At 39.8% G+C, this 15,674-nt stretch overlaps 1 pseudogene; it reads left to right on the forward strand.

Moving 5' to 3' along the window:
- Nucleotides 1-272: 272 nt before the first annotated feature.
- LOC127206839 (40S ribosomal protein SA-like) lies at nt 273-1,160 on the forward strand (annotated as a pseudogene).
- The last annotated feature ends 14,514 nt before the right edge of the window (nt 1,161-15,674 follow it).

Here is a 15,674-nt window from a genome sequence, read left to right on the forward strand (position 1 = left end):
ACATTTTATTATTATTTAATTTTATTTTATGTGCCTTGGTGTTTTGATTACACTTGGGTCTGTGTGAGGGTATCAGATCTTAGAGTTACAGACAGTTGTGAGCTGCCATATGGGTGCTGGGATTTGAACCCAGGCTCTTTGGAAGAGCAGTCAGTGCTCTTAACTGCCATGACATGTCTCCAGCCCTAAAGTCTGACTTTTAAATGTTCCCCACCGTGTTGTCCAGAGACGGGTCCATACCGCTAGTCGTAACTTAAAGGAAAACTTACACAATGTCCGGATCCCTTGATGTCCTGCTGATGAAGGAGAAGGAAGTTCTCAGTTCCTTGCCTCAGAAACCCATTTAGGTGGCCCCAACCTTGTCTTTGAGATGGAGCAGTACATCAACAATACGAAGAGTGATGGTGTCTCCATCATAAATCTGAACAGGACCTGAGAGAAGCTGTTTGCTTGCAGCTCTGGCTATTGTTGCCATTGAGAACCCTGATGACGTCAGCGTTATCTCCCCCAGGAATACTGGCCAGCGAGCTAAGCTAAAGTTTGTTGTTGCCACTTGAGTCACTCCAATTGCTGGCCACTTCACACCTGGGTCCATCATCAACCAGATCCAAGCAGCCTTCAGTGAGTCATGGCTTAGTGATGACTGACCCCGGGGCTGACCCCCAGCCCCTCTCAGAGGCCTCTTACATCAACCTGTCCACCATCGCTCTGTACAACACAGATTCTCCTCTGCACTATGTGGACATTACCATCCCATACAACAACAGGGGAACTCACTCTGTGCATCTAATGTGGTGGATGCTGGCCGGGGAAGTACACCGCATGCATGGCACTAATCTCCTGTGAGCACCCATGGGAGTTTATGCTGATCTTTACTTCTATAGAGGCCCAGAGGAGATTGAGAAGGAAGAGCGGGCAGCTGCTGAGAAGGCTGTGACCAAGGAGGAATTCCAGGGCGACTGGACTGCGGCAACTCCTGAGTTCACTTCTGCTCAGCCAGAGAGGTGGCAGACTGGTCAGAGCGTGTGCAGGTGCCTTCCATATCCACACAGCAGTTTCCTACTGAGAACTGGAGCGACCAACCAGCCACTGAGGACTGGTCATCAGCTCCCACAGCGCAAGGTACCGAGTGGATTGGAGCCACCACTGAGTGGTCCTGAGCTGCTCTGTAGATACCTGAGAAAAGGGGGGAAAGGTGGAAGGAAAATAAAGATCCTAAAAGCTGGAAAAAATGTTTCCCAATGTTGCATATGTTGCAGCTTGTTTCCCAACAGATGGAAGGTGGTCCAACTTTCAAAAAGGGTAGACTAGGAGCAGGAAGTTAGGTCATTGGTGGAGTGGCCTTGAAGGAACTGTTCTTACTGAGACCCTTGTTGGTTTTCTTGGCTTCTAGCTGTGAGGTTCTACCACTCTGCTTAAGGGCCAAAAACCCGAAGATAGTCAATGGTGGCATAATACTTATGAATCTCTGAGACAAGATAACTTTCTTCTTTATAGATTTATTCCCATCTGTGGGAATCCAGGGCTACTCCTGGGTCAGTTGTTGGAAGTTTGGTTCATCCCGTGCCTGAGACAGTGACTACAGAAGATGCAGGAATGAATGTCAGTTTGTTAATGAGCTTGTTTCATCCATCATCAAAAGATGCCTTCCAAGTTCTAATTACTGTCAACCATTTACTCTGGATATAATTAGAATGAAACATTTTTCAATATTAAAATTCTTCTGTGATGTATGACTTATTATACATGGTAGGAGAACATTGCTGTGTGTTTTGTAATAAACAGAAAAAAAAAAGATCATCAGATCATCAACAAAATAAACACTGGGTATGGTGAAGAGTTGTTTTAATCTGATCTTATTCTCATTAAGGATAAAAGGGTCATCAGAAACTCAAAGGATCCCTCAGCGTTTCCAATAATTTAACAATTTACAAGAGTCTAACATTGCAGAAAATTTAGAATAATATGAAATGTATCTTAATGTCATTTTCTCAGATTCTCCATTAGTTAATATTTTTCTATCTTTTCTGTTTCTGTCTTTATCCATCACCCATTATCTTGCATATAAGTATATGTACTTACACATGCATGTGTGCATATTTGTGTGTGTGTGTGTATGAGCACACACATGTGTGTGATAGATGAGTGTTTGCTTTCTCAGTTGAGAACAAGTTGTGAATGCTGTGCTCCTTTATCCTTAAAAATGCCAGAATATATTTGTCTAAAATATTGAGAGTTGCAGCACATTGTTCCAATCAAGCAAAATTGGTATTGCGTTGGTCCAATTATCCAGGCTAAGAAACAGTTAAAATGTTTTCAATTGCCATGTGTTTTATAATAATTTTATTTTATTATTTTAGAGTATTTTTGTTTAGAATCTAACCCTCCAGTGCATATTGCATTAGATGTGTATGTGTCTTTCATGACTTTGGCTACTACATGCCACTCACCGTGTGCACTGTGGCTCTGTTTTCTTCAGCTTAACGCTTCTCCATGAGAAACTGCAGGATATTCCCTTTCTACAAGAGTGACACAGTGATGAATCAGGTCTGCATCACGCTGGTAAGAACTTGTCCTGGTGTTTATGAAAACTTTCAACTATAAGTGCCATTTTGCTATACTACTTTGTACTATTTTTCTATTTCCCATTTCTTTTCTTTTCTACTTTATAAACAAAATAAGAATTTAAATATAAAACATATTCCACATTAGAGGTTGTTTTGATGAAAGGTCAGATATTAGAGAAGTAGAAAATACAGTTGCTTGAAGCAAAGCCTAAGGCAATAACTGGATTCTCTGGGCTTTGGGAAGAATAATGTGGAGTGTTGTATTTTGTTGTTGTTGTTGTTGTTGTTGTTGTTGTTGTTGTTGTTGTTCTAGGGACATGGTAACTGAACATTTGTTTTCTTTGTAGTAGAAAGTTTGGTGGAATGTCAGTGGCTACAATGTTTCCTTGCTTCCCATTTTGGCAAATCAGAGTGTTCCTACTTTATAGCAGTTAGGAATCCAAAGGGAAGAACTGATGGACAGTAGTGAAAGAACAGGGTGGCACTACTTTCACTTCTTACTCATGCCACTCTATTGAAATGGACATATGGAAGCCTTTTAGAATGTAAATCTCTGTCCTTCTGTTATGGAATTTCACCATGAGAACAGATTCAATAACCAACACTTCAAGAATTCCTATAGCAAGATTTCTATAAGGCAATTGGCTCAAGAAGTATTGGGATCTAGAAGTGTGACTTTCAGTTTCAGTGGTTAAAATCATTTGGCATCTTCGGGAGAAGCACAGCTAAATATCTTCTTAAAAACTCGTAGGACACCAACTATCACATTCCTAGCTCCAGTGACAAAAGGAAGGAGGAAGTGCTGATGTAAGAGTATCAGTTCATCAGGACCTATGAGATCTTGTTTCATTGACCTGCCATAGGCTTCCTATAGGACCCCACTATGTGGATTTCTGTGCTTAGATTTTCCTTCACATTTGTCTTCTATGTGAGTAAAACCCTTATCATGTCCAGGAAGGGTCACTTGAGTTCTTGGATAATAAAACATAGATTCCTATATTTTTTCTGATGGTGTCACTACTTGAGAAGACAATTTTCAGTGTTCTTTCTTTCCCTAAGGTTTTTGGCATGATCTTTTTAAATTTTAAAGAAAATTTATAATTATACAATGAAATATTGCAAGATAGTTGCAAAAACACAACAACAACAGCAAAAATACAAAACAACATAGAAAAAGGGGAATGGTATCGTTGAAGTACACGTGGGACAGGAAGAAGTCGGTCTACCCGTGACTGAAGCAGAATTATTTTTATGGATCTATTTTATGAGAGTGGTGTGTTTGCGTGTGTGTGTGTGTGTGTGTGTGTGTGTGTGTGTGTGTGTGTGTGTGTGTGCACATACATTTGTGTGTTGTATACATATTATTGTGTGTGTGTTTCAAAAAGAAAGGGAAAGGAAGTTAAGTTGGCAAGAGAGGAAAAGAGAATGAAAGAGATGCCGGAGGGGAGGTGGAGAGGGAAAAATAGATAGACACGTGGGATAATTGTATTTTCAACTGAAGCATTATGATCAGGTTTGGCTTATTTAACAGGACCTTGTCACATTTATTTATAATTTTTAGTGGTTGCTTTAATGTTCCTTAAGAAAAACTGTAAAACAAAGACACTGACATATATCAATAAACTATATAAGGGCAGGATATCCTTGTGGGTTCTACGTTATGTGGCATTTTATTGGAACAGTTGAAACATCCAGAGCAAGGAGCATCTGCTTTGGGAATGTGAGATTACTCACCCTATTCCATTAATGCTCCCGGCACAGCCCGCAGCATCAGGGTTCAAGGAGTGCATCGAAGCAGCAGAACAGCCAGTGACAGCAGTAATTACCAAGCTTTGCTACTGATGAGACAGAAAGGCAGGGCCCACGCTATTTAGCATAAGCAATTTTATAATATTCACATTTGGATTCGGTTATTTTGCAAAATGAGTAAAAACTGAAGAACAGCATTAAGCTTTTGGATTTTCTTCTGTAATCTAATTAATATTTAAACTTCTTTTCTCTCTCTTTCTAATGCTGTATTCAGATTGCTTTACTTTTCAAACACTGATGACATGCTCTTGATGGACAGAATTGTAAAAATTTCTGTCACTTCTAAATAGACTTTTAAGTGAATCGTTAGTTTTGATAGTAATAATCTTTAAGTGAAATTACATCACATTCTATATTTGCTCAAATATTAAGAATGCTTTATCATAAAACTAAAAGTTTAAGCACAATAGTCTCTCTCCTGAGAGGTCAATTTGTATGCTCACTATTGAGGGGATGCTGAGGGTTCTCATATCCCTTTGTTCTCTTAGCATTGCTGAGTAGTCTCAAATTCTGGAAGGTGAGGGGTTTCCAAAAATACTTGTATGTGTACTTCCCAATAATTCCATTACTGGTCACATATTTAAAGGAAAGGAAATCAGTGTGTTAAAGAAATAACTGTACTTTCATATATATTGCTACTGTCCCCAATAGCCACCATATGAAACCAACCTTGATGCCCATTGACTAATGAATGCTTTGAAAAAATGTATATACACAGTCAAGTATCCAGCCATTAAACATGAGAAAATCTTGTTATTTGTGGTAATATAAATGAGCCCAGGGGACTTCATCCCAAGTGAAATAAGCTGGACACAGAAAAGCACATAGTATATGTTCTCAAAGATATGGACACCAATTTAACTCTTAAATGTAGGTGGCTTCCAGAGACTGGAAAGAGTATTCTGGAGAATGGGTGTGGTGGTTTGAATTAAAATGGTCTTGACAGACTCATATTTTTGAATTCCTAGTCCCCAACAGATGGGACTATCTGGGAAAGACTAGGAGGTATGGTCTTATTGGAGGAGGTGTGTTTTTGAGTTTCAAAGCTCACACCATTACCAATATCTGGGTCTCTGCCTGTCCCTCTGCCTTCTACTTGTAAACCAAATACAAGCTCCCAGCTGCTGCTCTAACACCATGCCTGCCTTCCTGCTGTCATACTCCCCACCATGATGGTGATGGGCTAGCTCTCTGAAACTGTAAGCTCCAATAAACTCTTTTATAAGTTTCTTTAGTCATGGTTTCTCATTACAACAGTAGAAGAATAGCTGAGACACTGATTAATGGCTTCAAAGATCCAGTTAGGACGTAGGAGTACCTCCCAAGGTTCTGTAGTATGATGGGCTCACTACGATTTACAACAATATGTTACATGTTAAATATGAGCTGGAACGGGCAGCTTAGATGCAAGCAGAGTCTACAGCCACACTCTGTCAAGACAGGGTAAGCAAGTCCTCAAGAGTTCCCACTCTGCGAATAAGTCTGGCAGAGATATTGGGCCACAAAGCAGAAGATGAGACTCTAACAATTATAGAGAGTCTTGGGTGACTGGTCAGGCAGCAAACCATCTAAGTCAATTTGTTCATTTTGGAAGTTGCTAACCCGCACTGCTGGTTCACTCAGAAATTTAAGTATTATTCCTTCTCAAGTCTCTGAGGGGCATTGAAGACCAGATAGTATAGTTTTATAATCAAGTTTAGTCGGTAGGAGGATAAAGCCTTTTTCGATCAAGATAAAGAAGTTAAGTTATTAGAGTTGAGATAGGATAGATATTGAATTTCAATCAGAAATTTAGACCCAACAAAACAGGAAAGATGTTTACTTCAAGCTGGACAAATACAAATAGCCAAACCACTATGAATGTAACATTTATAGAACTCATGATTGTCACGTGGTTCTTCCTGCTGTATGTAGTTGGTTTTATATATGTGTAATAAAATAAATGTATTAAAAAATATGACCTGGAAGCCTTCTTACAGAGAACCAGCTCTCGTAGTTTCAGAGGGAGCCGTGCTAGCTGCCAGTGGAGAAATACAATCAAGTAGTCCTCTTCATATGTTATGCCAATGAACCATAAGAATGACCAGCATAGGAGGATAATTCAAATATATTTATTGGCAACCATATCCTGGGGATAACCAACAGTCATCAAATTGGACTTAAGGCCTGCTCAGTAGGAGGGAATTCATGCCTGGAGGTGGGAATTTAACCAACTACTCATGGCTTACAGGACCATGGAACCTAGAAAAGAACCCACTGTTGCCACTTTCCCAAACAGCCTCATTCCTAATTGCATTCTGTCCTTTCTTTTTCCTTAGAAGAGACTATCTCTCTCCAACTGTCATCATTCTCTGGTCCTTACAATCTTTCAGCTTCTTCTTCTATGATGAAGCCTTGGGCATAAGGTTTGTGTTGTAAATGTATTAACTGAAGGTGAGCACCCTACAGCCAGCATTGATGACTGCTGGGAGAAGCATGATTACTTTTCACTAAGGTTGTGGCCTCTGGTAGGTGGATCATTCTCTACTGGGCCACCCCATCCACAAGAGTATGTGGGCAAAACAAACTGGGCTCAGTGCGTGTTCTTCTTTTTTTAAAGTGCACAAAGTTGGATGGAGAGGGAAAGGAGATAGTTGCTCTAAAAGGAGTTAGGGGAAGGGTAAATATGATCAAAATACATTGCATGACAACACAAGAAGTACAGGCAACAAAGAAAAGCTGGAAGTGGGAAAGGTAGCCTTCCCCAGAGAAGAGGACATCAATTGGTTGTCCAGTGCCAAATGGTCAGTTCTGAAAACATGCATACAAGAAACAGTATAAAGACTGGACAGTATATATACATATATTTCAATATATGTGTGTTCAGTATATGTACAATATACTGATACAGTATATATATATATATATATACCTATATATGCATGAAATAACAATTAATGTACAAAGGAAGCCATAAATTTTAAGGAAAATGGGGAGAAGTATATGGGTTTTGGAAAGAGGAAAGAAAGAAATATTTTAATGATATTTAATCATTTACTCTCAAAAATAAAATTAAAAATTCTCAAATAATTAAGAAAATGTTAGATCAAAAGTCTCTGCATTTAAAAAGGTAAGGCAGTCAATGGTCAGCTTGGCTCTTTCAAGGGGTAAAAGTTAAGGGTTTTTTTTGTTTGTTTGTTTTTGTTTTTGTTTTTTTAGGAAAACCTGTAACTATGAAGAGCAGTGCACCTACACTTCGAAGTGCAGACCAGACCTAAGCACCCTGCACTCCTCTCTTTCCGCTCCTTTAAGAAAGTGAACTAGGCAGGACTTAGTGTCACTCTGGCTTGCCAGGCTGCTGTCCTACTTTGCTGCTGAGGTGACTGAGTAGAAACAAACATAGAAAAAAAAATACAGGAGAAAGTGATTTAGTCGGCAGAAGCCCATCAAGCATGCTGGTGTAGATCTGCAATAACTTGGGAGGGAGCCTGAAACAAGATGATTTGAATTGGGAGACAAAAGCAAGACCCTGTCAAGCAACAATAACAAGAGGCACACACACAAAGAAACAAACAACAAGGAATTGATAATATATGTACTTTGAATCTCAGTTTTTGTGTGCATGTGTATGTGTGTATGTGGGGTGTGTGTATGTATGTGGTGTGATATGTATTGTGTGTGTTTGCATGTGTTAAAGTATGGTATGTATATGTGGTATGAGTGTGGTATGGTACGGCATATATGGAGTGTGTATGTGTGTGTGTGTGTGTGTGTGTGTGTGTGTGTACAAAGAGGCCAGGGGTCCTTCCTCATCACTCTCTGTTTTCCTTATTTCCCCGAAACGAGTATCTTTCAGTGAATCTAGAGCTGGATTGACAACGAGCAAGCTGCCTCTGTCTCCTGTCTCACCTCTCTCCCAGTGTGGGGTTACCAGGATTGTACAAAGCTACCCTCAGCTTTTTCCTTAGGTGGGGAAGACTTGAACCAGGTCCTCAGGTTTGTGCGGCAAGTGTGCTTACCTATTAGACCATTCTCTCAACTCCAACTTTATTGATTTTGAGCTTTCCACAGAGCATTGAAGAGGATTTGCTAAGCACGCCATTGCACATGTTTGCTCTTGCTGAGTTAATTCAAACATTGCCTCTGGAAGACCCACGATCACACAAGCAAACTTGCCAACTCCTTCATTATGCTCCTGGGAGGTTTTAATGGTTTCTCCGTCTCTGCTCTTGGCACACTGTATTTCCCTCTGCTTGTCTCTGTCATAGACATTAGCTATGAAGTTCCTGAATGCAGAGATTGCATCCTGTCTTTTTTTGAAGTCTATACAACCAAACACAATAGCTTCCATACAGTAATCCCTGAGTGTGTTTAGCAATTGAATCAACGATGAACATTTTCCTTTAACCCTAAACATTTGTTTTTATATTCTGCAAATGAAAGAAAAGCGTTGTGCTGATTATTTCAGGGTCAGTTAAGAGGCTCAGAGCAACTGACACAGATAAGAATGATCAGAAATCTCTGTACCCCTTAACATTTGTCTCTCCAAACACATTAGTCTCAAATGACAAAGCTGCTTTCACAGTAGCACTCATTTGCATATAGCGCCCCCTGGATTATCAAGGCCACTTGCAGCTAGCAAGAGTCACTTAGGCCACTTGCAGCTTATGTTCACAGGGAATTTTCAAGTTTCACAATCCATTCAGCTGTAGTAGCTTTTCACATTTAGAAAACTAAAGTAGGAGAACCACAAGAACAGGAATAATGGCTCCTGGTTGACATTAAGGAATGGATGGAGAGATGGTGACTTTATAGCCTTTTGAAAGATGAGAGAAAGTCCAAAGCAGAAAAGTAAAGATCAAGGGGGTTTAAACAGGAGTGTGTGTGTGTGTGTGTGTGTGTGTGTGTGTGTGTGTGTGTGTGTGTGTGTGGTGGGTGGGTGTGGGGTGAGTGTGTGTGTGTGTATTCTTAGGAACCACAAAATACAAGCATAAAATAGATCTAGCCTGATTTATGTCCAGAGTTGGGAATGGTACTTTTGTCTGTCATTGTTTCAAAAACAAACAGATGGCTCACTCAAAATGGCTATTTCAGTAAAACTTTCTTTACTATAGGTTATCTTCAAGGGTGTAAATGTAGAATTTCTCCAAGGAAGAAACCAATAGCTTGCAGACAGCTGTTAGATTTGTATGTCTAAATAAATGAAGGAGGGAAAAAATCCTTTTTCTGGACCTGAAAATACAGAAGCCTTTAGTTAAGGACATCATCAGACCTAGAACGGCTTGTGGGATGAAGAGAAGCATAAAGCCCCCAAACTCTCCTGTCTCTTTGCCTCCCCAGTCTCTTAAGATCAGCATCTTAGACACTATGCTGACAACATTCCAGACATGGAAACATGTAATCAGGACAGCCCCATGAGAATTTTGCTACCCCAATTGACAACTGGTTTTCTGTTTGCAATAGTAAGTTGGGCAGGTATAGTTAGAAATGGAAAGATTTTTTTGAGAGTCTTTCAGGTGAAAGGAGGAAGAAAGACTTAGGAAGAAGGAAAAACCTAAGCACGTTAGACTCCTGTGCTGTTCTGTGAGCACCTTCAGGCAGAAACCAGAAGTCATACAACTAAGAGAGATGTTTTCCCCAGCTGAGGACAGGGCAGGGGCTGGGAAGCAGACCAGGGGAGGGAAATGGAGAACAGCCCAGCACAGGGAACAGACACAAAGATAACCTCTATCATTCCTGACAAATCACTAACTTCTTAAGACGAGATTTGATGTTGTACTATCAGATGCCTGTCTACAAAGTACCTCCTCCTTGGCAGAAGCCCTATTCTGCAAAGTTGGAAAAGTCATTCAGTCAGGCCAAACTCTAAGCAGACAGTTAATTTCGTTAACTCTTAGTAACAGATCCCTGAGACTAAGTGTTGGGTGGGTTTCATGTTTTCATCTCTGCTGTGGATACCTTGCTCAGGATGTTTGATGCTGTGTGTTGAATCACAGCGTCTGGATGCAAAGGCATTCAGATGAATTTGCCCTGAGTAAGTCTTGATTTAAAGTATCATGAGAGGCATAACTGTAAGCAATACATAGTCGCTGTCCTCCAGGAGCCACGGCTGTGCCAAATTGGCAGTTGTTGTTCAGTTTTGTGGGCTGTTAGGGTGGTTTCAGTGCAGCAGTTGGCTCTGGTGAAGACATCATTGAGGAAAAGCCTAAAGCATTCCCCTGCAGATGCACATTAGGTTGGTTGACATGGGAAAGATTTACTAATTTGCTGATTGCTCTTGGACATTAGCCAGTTGTCAGACATAACTGCTATGTTTTTCTTTTTTACCTGAAAGACCTTGAAAAACTCTTCCTTTTTAACTATACCTGCCCATCTCACTATTGCAGGCAGAAAACACTTGTAAATGTGGCATAGCATAATTTTCATGGGATTGTACTGAGTGTCTTCATGTATAGATCATTATTACATACTGTCTAAGATGTAGTTATTCTTTTGCCAATTGCTTTGATATTTCAATTGCTGGTTTTAACTAAATACTATTCTCCAGTATGTTGTTTCTCTTAATTTGTATGTGTGAACATCTAACTCACAAACAGAACGTCAGGCAGCCTAAGAGCTGATTCATGATTCATGTGGACAAGGAGACAGGACAGCCATAGACACAAATGTATTTATCAGTGATCTAAAGGCTCAAAAAATGACAGAGTAAGAAATGCAAGCTTCATATCAACAGAAGGCAGAGGTAAGCTAACGCAAGTGCTTGGACCCATCTTGATTTGCTGGCCCTCGCAGGAATAACTGGCTTCAGTTCAGTTTTGGAAAAAAAATAGGGGAAAGTAGAAAACAGAGCCATTGGTCACTATTCTCCTAACTATGCTTTGTTTATTATTTAAGGTTAGAATAATCCATCCTTCTAATCCTACTCAATTCTGTGTCCTTAAGAAAAATTAAAACAAACCCCCAAGTCAAAACCAAAGAATCCACTCCAATTTTTACTGGCTCTATACTGGCCATGCACTGTCTACACAGGATATATTGAAGATTTTTATTCATGATACTGTGCTGCATTTTCTTAAGATATATGGAATCTATATTTTTTTAACTTTGCAAAACATATAAAGGCCTCAGACCTCTGACCACTGAGGGCAGCTGCAGACATGTGAATACATCACTAAATAGAAACACACACACATACACACACACCCACACATACACACACACACACTTAAAAGATAATAAAACTAAGTCTTGTTTTAAAAGGAAAAAAAACGTGTGGTTTTATTGAGGAATGTTCCACATTCTAGTTACTGTTTTAAAAGTAATTCCCCGGTGGCTAAGGATATTGAACATTTCTTTAAGTGTTTCTTGGCCATTTGTGATTTCTCTGTTGAGAATTCTCTGTTTAAACCTACACTCCATTTTTAATCGGATTATTTGGTTCATTTGTGTCCAGTTTCTTGGCTTCTTTATATATTTGGATATTAGCCCTCTATCATATGTGGAGTTGGTGAAAATCTTTTCCTATTCTATAGTCTGACATTTTGTCCTATTGACAGTGTCCTTTGCCTTACAGGAGGGCTCAAGGAAGGACACATGAACCTCCATAGGAAGAGGAAATAAAGTAGATATCAAGGGGTGGTGAGACTGGAAGAGGGAGAGGACAGGAACATGAGGAATTAGATAGGGGTAGGATGGAGGCAGAGAGGACCAGAAGAGACAACTGGAGGGTGGCATCTTGAGCTAGAAACCTACTGCAATGGAAAGTCCTAGGAATCGACAGGGGTGACTCTAGATAAAACTCCAAGTAATCGGGGCGGCTATGAAGCCTGAACCAGCCATCTCCTGTAATCAGGCAAGACTTCCAGTGGAAGAATTAGGACACTTTTCCAGACACAAAACTTTCAAGCTACAGTTTGTACTCCCTACAAGATGTTCTGGTGTAAAGGTAGCACAGGAATTATGGGAGTAGCCAACCAATGACTAGTCCAGCTTGAGACCCATGCCATGAGAGGCAACCCAGCCCTGACACTACATAGAGGGCCAGGAACCAAAGGCTATATTTCCCATTGATCTAGGATAAAACCAAACAGGGCCAGCAGATAAAACTGCCTAACTCATAGGCAGGAGCCTAGCATGATTGTCATCAGAGAAGCTTCATCCACCAACTGATAGAAACAGATACAGACACCCGTAGTCAAACAATAGGCAGAGCTCGGGGAATCCTGTGGAAGAGGAGAAGTACAGATTGTAGAAATCAGAGGGGATCAAGGACACCAAAGAAAATCCACAGAACCAACTAATCCAAGTTCATTGGGGCTCACAAAGACTGAACCAACAACCAGGCAACTTGTATGAGTCTGACAAAGGCCCTCTGTGTATATGCTGTGGTTGTGTAGCCTGGCCTTCTTATGGGACTTCTAACAGCAGAGGCCTTCTCTGACTCTTCTGCCTGTTTTGCGACTCTTTTTTCCCTACGATGTTGCTTTCTTCAGCTTTAATACAAGGGGTGGCACCTAGTCTTACTGCAACTTGATATGCCATATTCGGCTGATATCCATGGGAGACCTGCCCTTTTCTGTAGAGAAACAGAGGAGTGGATGGGGTGAGTGCTGGGAGGGGAGGAGAGAGTGGAAACTGCATTCATGAGGTATATATGAGAGAATATTTTTAAAAAGCAATTCATTGATTGAGGAGATGGCTCACTAAAATGCTTGGCATGCAAGCTTGAGGACCTCAGTTCAGGTTTTTCGAACGTTAAAAACCAGACTTAACAGTGAACATATAGTCTCAGTGTTGGGAATACAGAGACAGGAGGATCCTCAGGGTCAGCTGCCAGCCATGCCAGCCATGCCAGCCAGTTTGCTGAGCTCCAAAGTTCACGAGAGGGCTTGTTTCAAGGAATAAAATGGGGAAATTTTAGATAGTTGAAGCACTCAGCATCAATCCCTACTACCATATGCACATACATGCATTCACACCCACCCACAAGCATGCATGCATACAAACATATACACACAATAACTCATGATTTGACAGTTTAGCCAAGAATATCTGCATAAAATTTATGTAGATTATGATAGTTTAGAAGGATAGTGTTTGGTATATATTACTGAGAAATCAGCATGGTCGAGTAATTAGCAAAGAGGAAATTTTTCAAAGAGCTTTATATTCTGGGTGACAAACTTGCTGTCATCTGCTGCAGCTGCCAAGGAGCTCCATGTTCTATTCTTTCTTGACTTCTTGGTTACAAAAATAAAAAAGTTAGGTTCCAGAAAAGAAACTGATTTATTCATGGTCACAGAGCTGGGTAGCCTCTGTTCAAGGCCTTACCAGGTTCAGGTCAGTGTCTACTCACTGACTCTATCGGTTTATGTATTAAGTGGTTTTAAGAGGAAAAGTTTAAACTCAGGATAAATGAGTTTAAAAAATCTGCTACAATTTGAAGTTTTGATGGATGCTTTCAGTGATATCTCGAAACAGATTTATTTACCAAACTGAGGACTTAAGAGGAAGGACCGATTGCGGTTGGCCCAAAGAGATACTTGTTCTTTAAGTGGGAATGATATATCCATGGCTAGGTCATAATTTCTCAAAAGACAAAAATGTTTTATGCCACTCAGTATCTATCTAAACACCCAGAAGTGTTCTGTACACACAGGAGTGAGTCAACAAATATTTGATTGGTGAATCAGGGAAAACCGAGAAATAAAGAGCTAATGTCAGTGCGCTTTGCCCAGTAAACAGTTCATAGCCTCCTATAATCTCTTCAAGAAGAGCTTGTCTATCTAAAGCTAAATAGTATTACCATACACCACAGTGTGCTTGCATGCCTGTGTGCATGTGGGTGTCTGTGTGTTCACTCACATGCATGCTCATTAAGATATAATTTATAAGGTTTTTAATTGGCAAAGGGTGGGCTACAGGTTATATTTACTGTTGGTACAATGCTATGAAACAAGTTCTTAAATATAATAAAAAAACAACGTAACAAAAGCAAGGTGAAGAACATCGTGTATGACTATTTTCACAGAGATCAATCACACCAAACACGGGCACAGCTGGCAACGCTAGAAACACCAAGGAAGGACCTCTCCTAATGGACGTGGCACTAGACTGGTTGTCAAGTTGCAATGCAATGGATTCTTTTACTTTGTTGAAAACCTTGGGAACTCCTCTTAAGTACAAACTGAACCTACCCAGATGTGGTGGCAGACATCTGTAATCTCCACTTTTGGAATTCTAAGGCTAGAGGACTGAATTTGGGACAGACTGGGCTAAACGCCAAGTTCCAGCCTGAACAATAAATCTAGATCTTACCTCAAAATACAAAATACATTTGTCTTTTCTGGCCATTTTGTGGTCTTGGGCTCTAACCCAGGGTCTTGCACATGCTAGGCAAGCACTCTATCACTGAGCTTTAGTCTTAGCCATAATTATGTGAGTTACAGAGAATGCACAGTACTGGAGCTCATTGTAGTAAGGGCGATATAAGACATAAACACATAAAACAAACTATCTGGGAAAAGGAAGGGACCGGAAGCATGAGAGGCAGGAAACAAGGAGGAGTAATGGGGCTTAATATGAAAAGTACATAGTTTACATGTATGAAAATGTCAAAAGGAGGTCGATTGTTTTGTAAAATGAATACATACTAATTATAATAAAATTATATAAACAACACCATACAGCACATAACATTTTGTATTTCTTTTTTACATAATGTTCTCAAGATCCATTTAAATATTTGTGTATATCAACAGTTTTATGATTGTTAAAAAGAGCAACAGCAATAAGAAATTCTCCATAAAACAAGGGAAAAAACTGGTAAACTTAGCATTTAAAAAATTATGTAGTGAAATTCTGTATTCTTTGTACATCATCACTTTAAAAATATACATACACCCTGAAACGGCTAAGAGCTAACTAATATTTACACTGCATCTTGCTCTTATTTTTGTTGAGAAAGCACTTAAGATCTACTTTTGTAGTATTTTTAACAATGCAATAACTGATTATTAACTATATATTTGAAATTCTGCATTCTTCAGACAGTCTATCTCTAATGTCCCCTTCTAACAACACTGTCCCACCCCGGTGATGTCTCTTCTCTTAATGTCTATGAGATCAACATTCTAAGTAATAAGGTTCAGCTATATGTTCATACACATATATGTCCATACATAATTGCAAGTGATGGCTATGGGAACAAGGGTTATAACTTAGTAAGATCCTGGAAAGAGCCAACTCTGCTGAGAAGTTCATGATGCTTACTTAATTAGAATAGGTAAAATTGTCAGCTAAACATCTTAACAATTACAA

Source organism: Acomys russatus, chromosome 2 (genome assembly GCF_903995435.1).
Source record: "Acomys russatus chromosome 2, mAcoRus1.1, whole genome shotgun sequence".
NCBI lineage: Eukaryota > Metazoa > Chordata > Mammalia > Rodentia > Muridae > Acomys > Acomys russatus.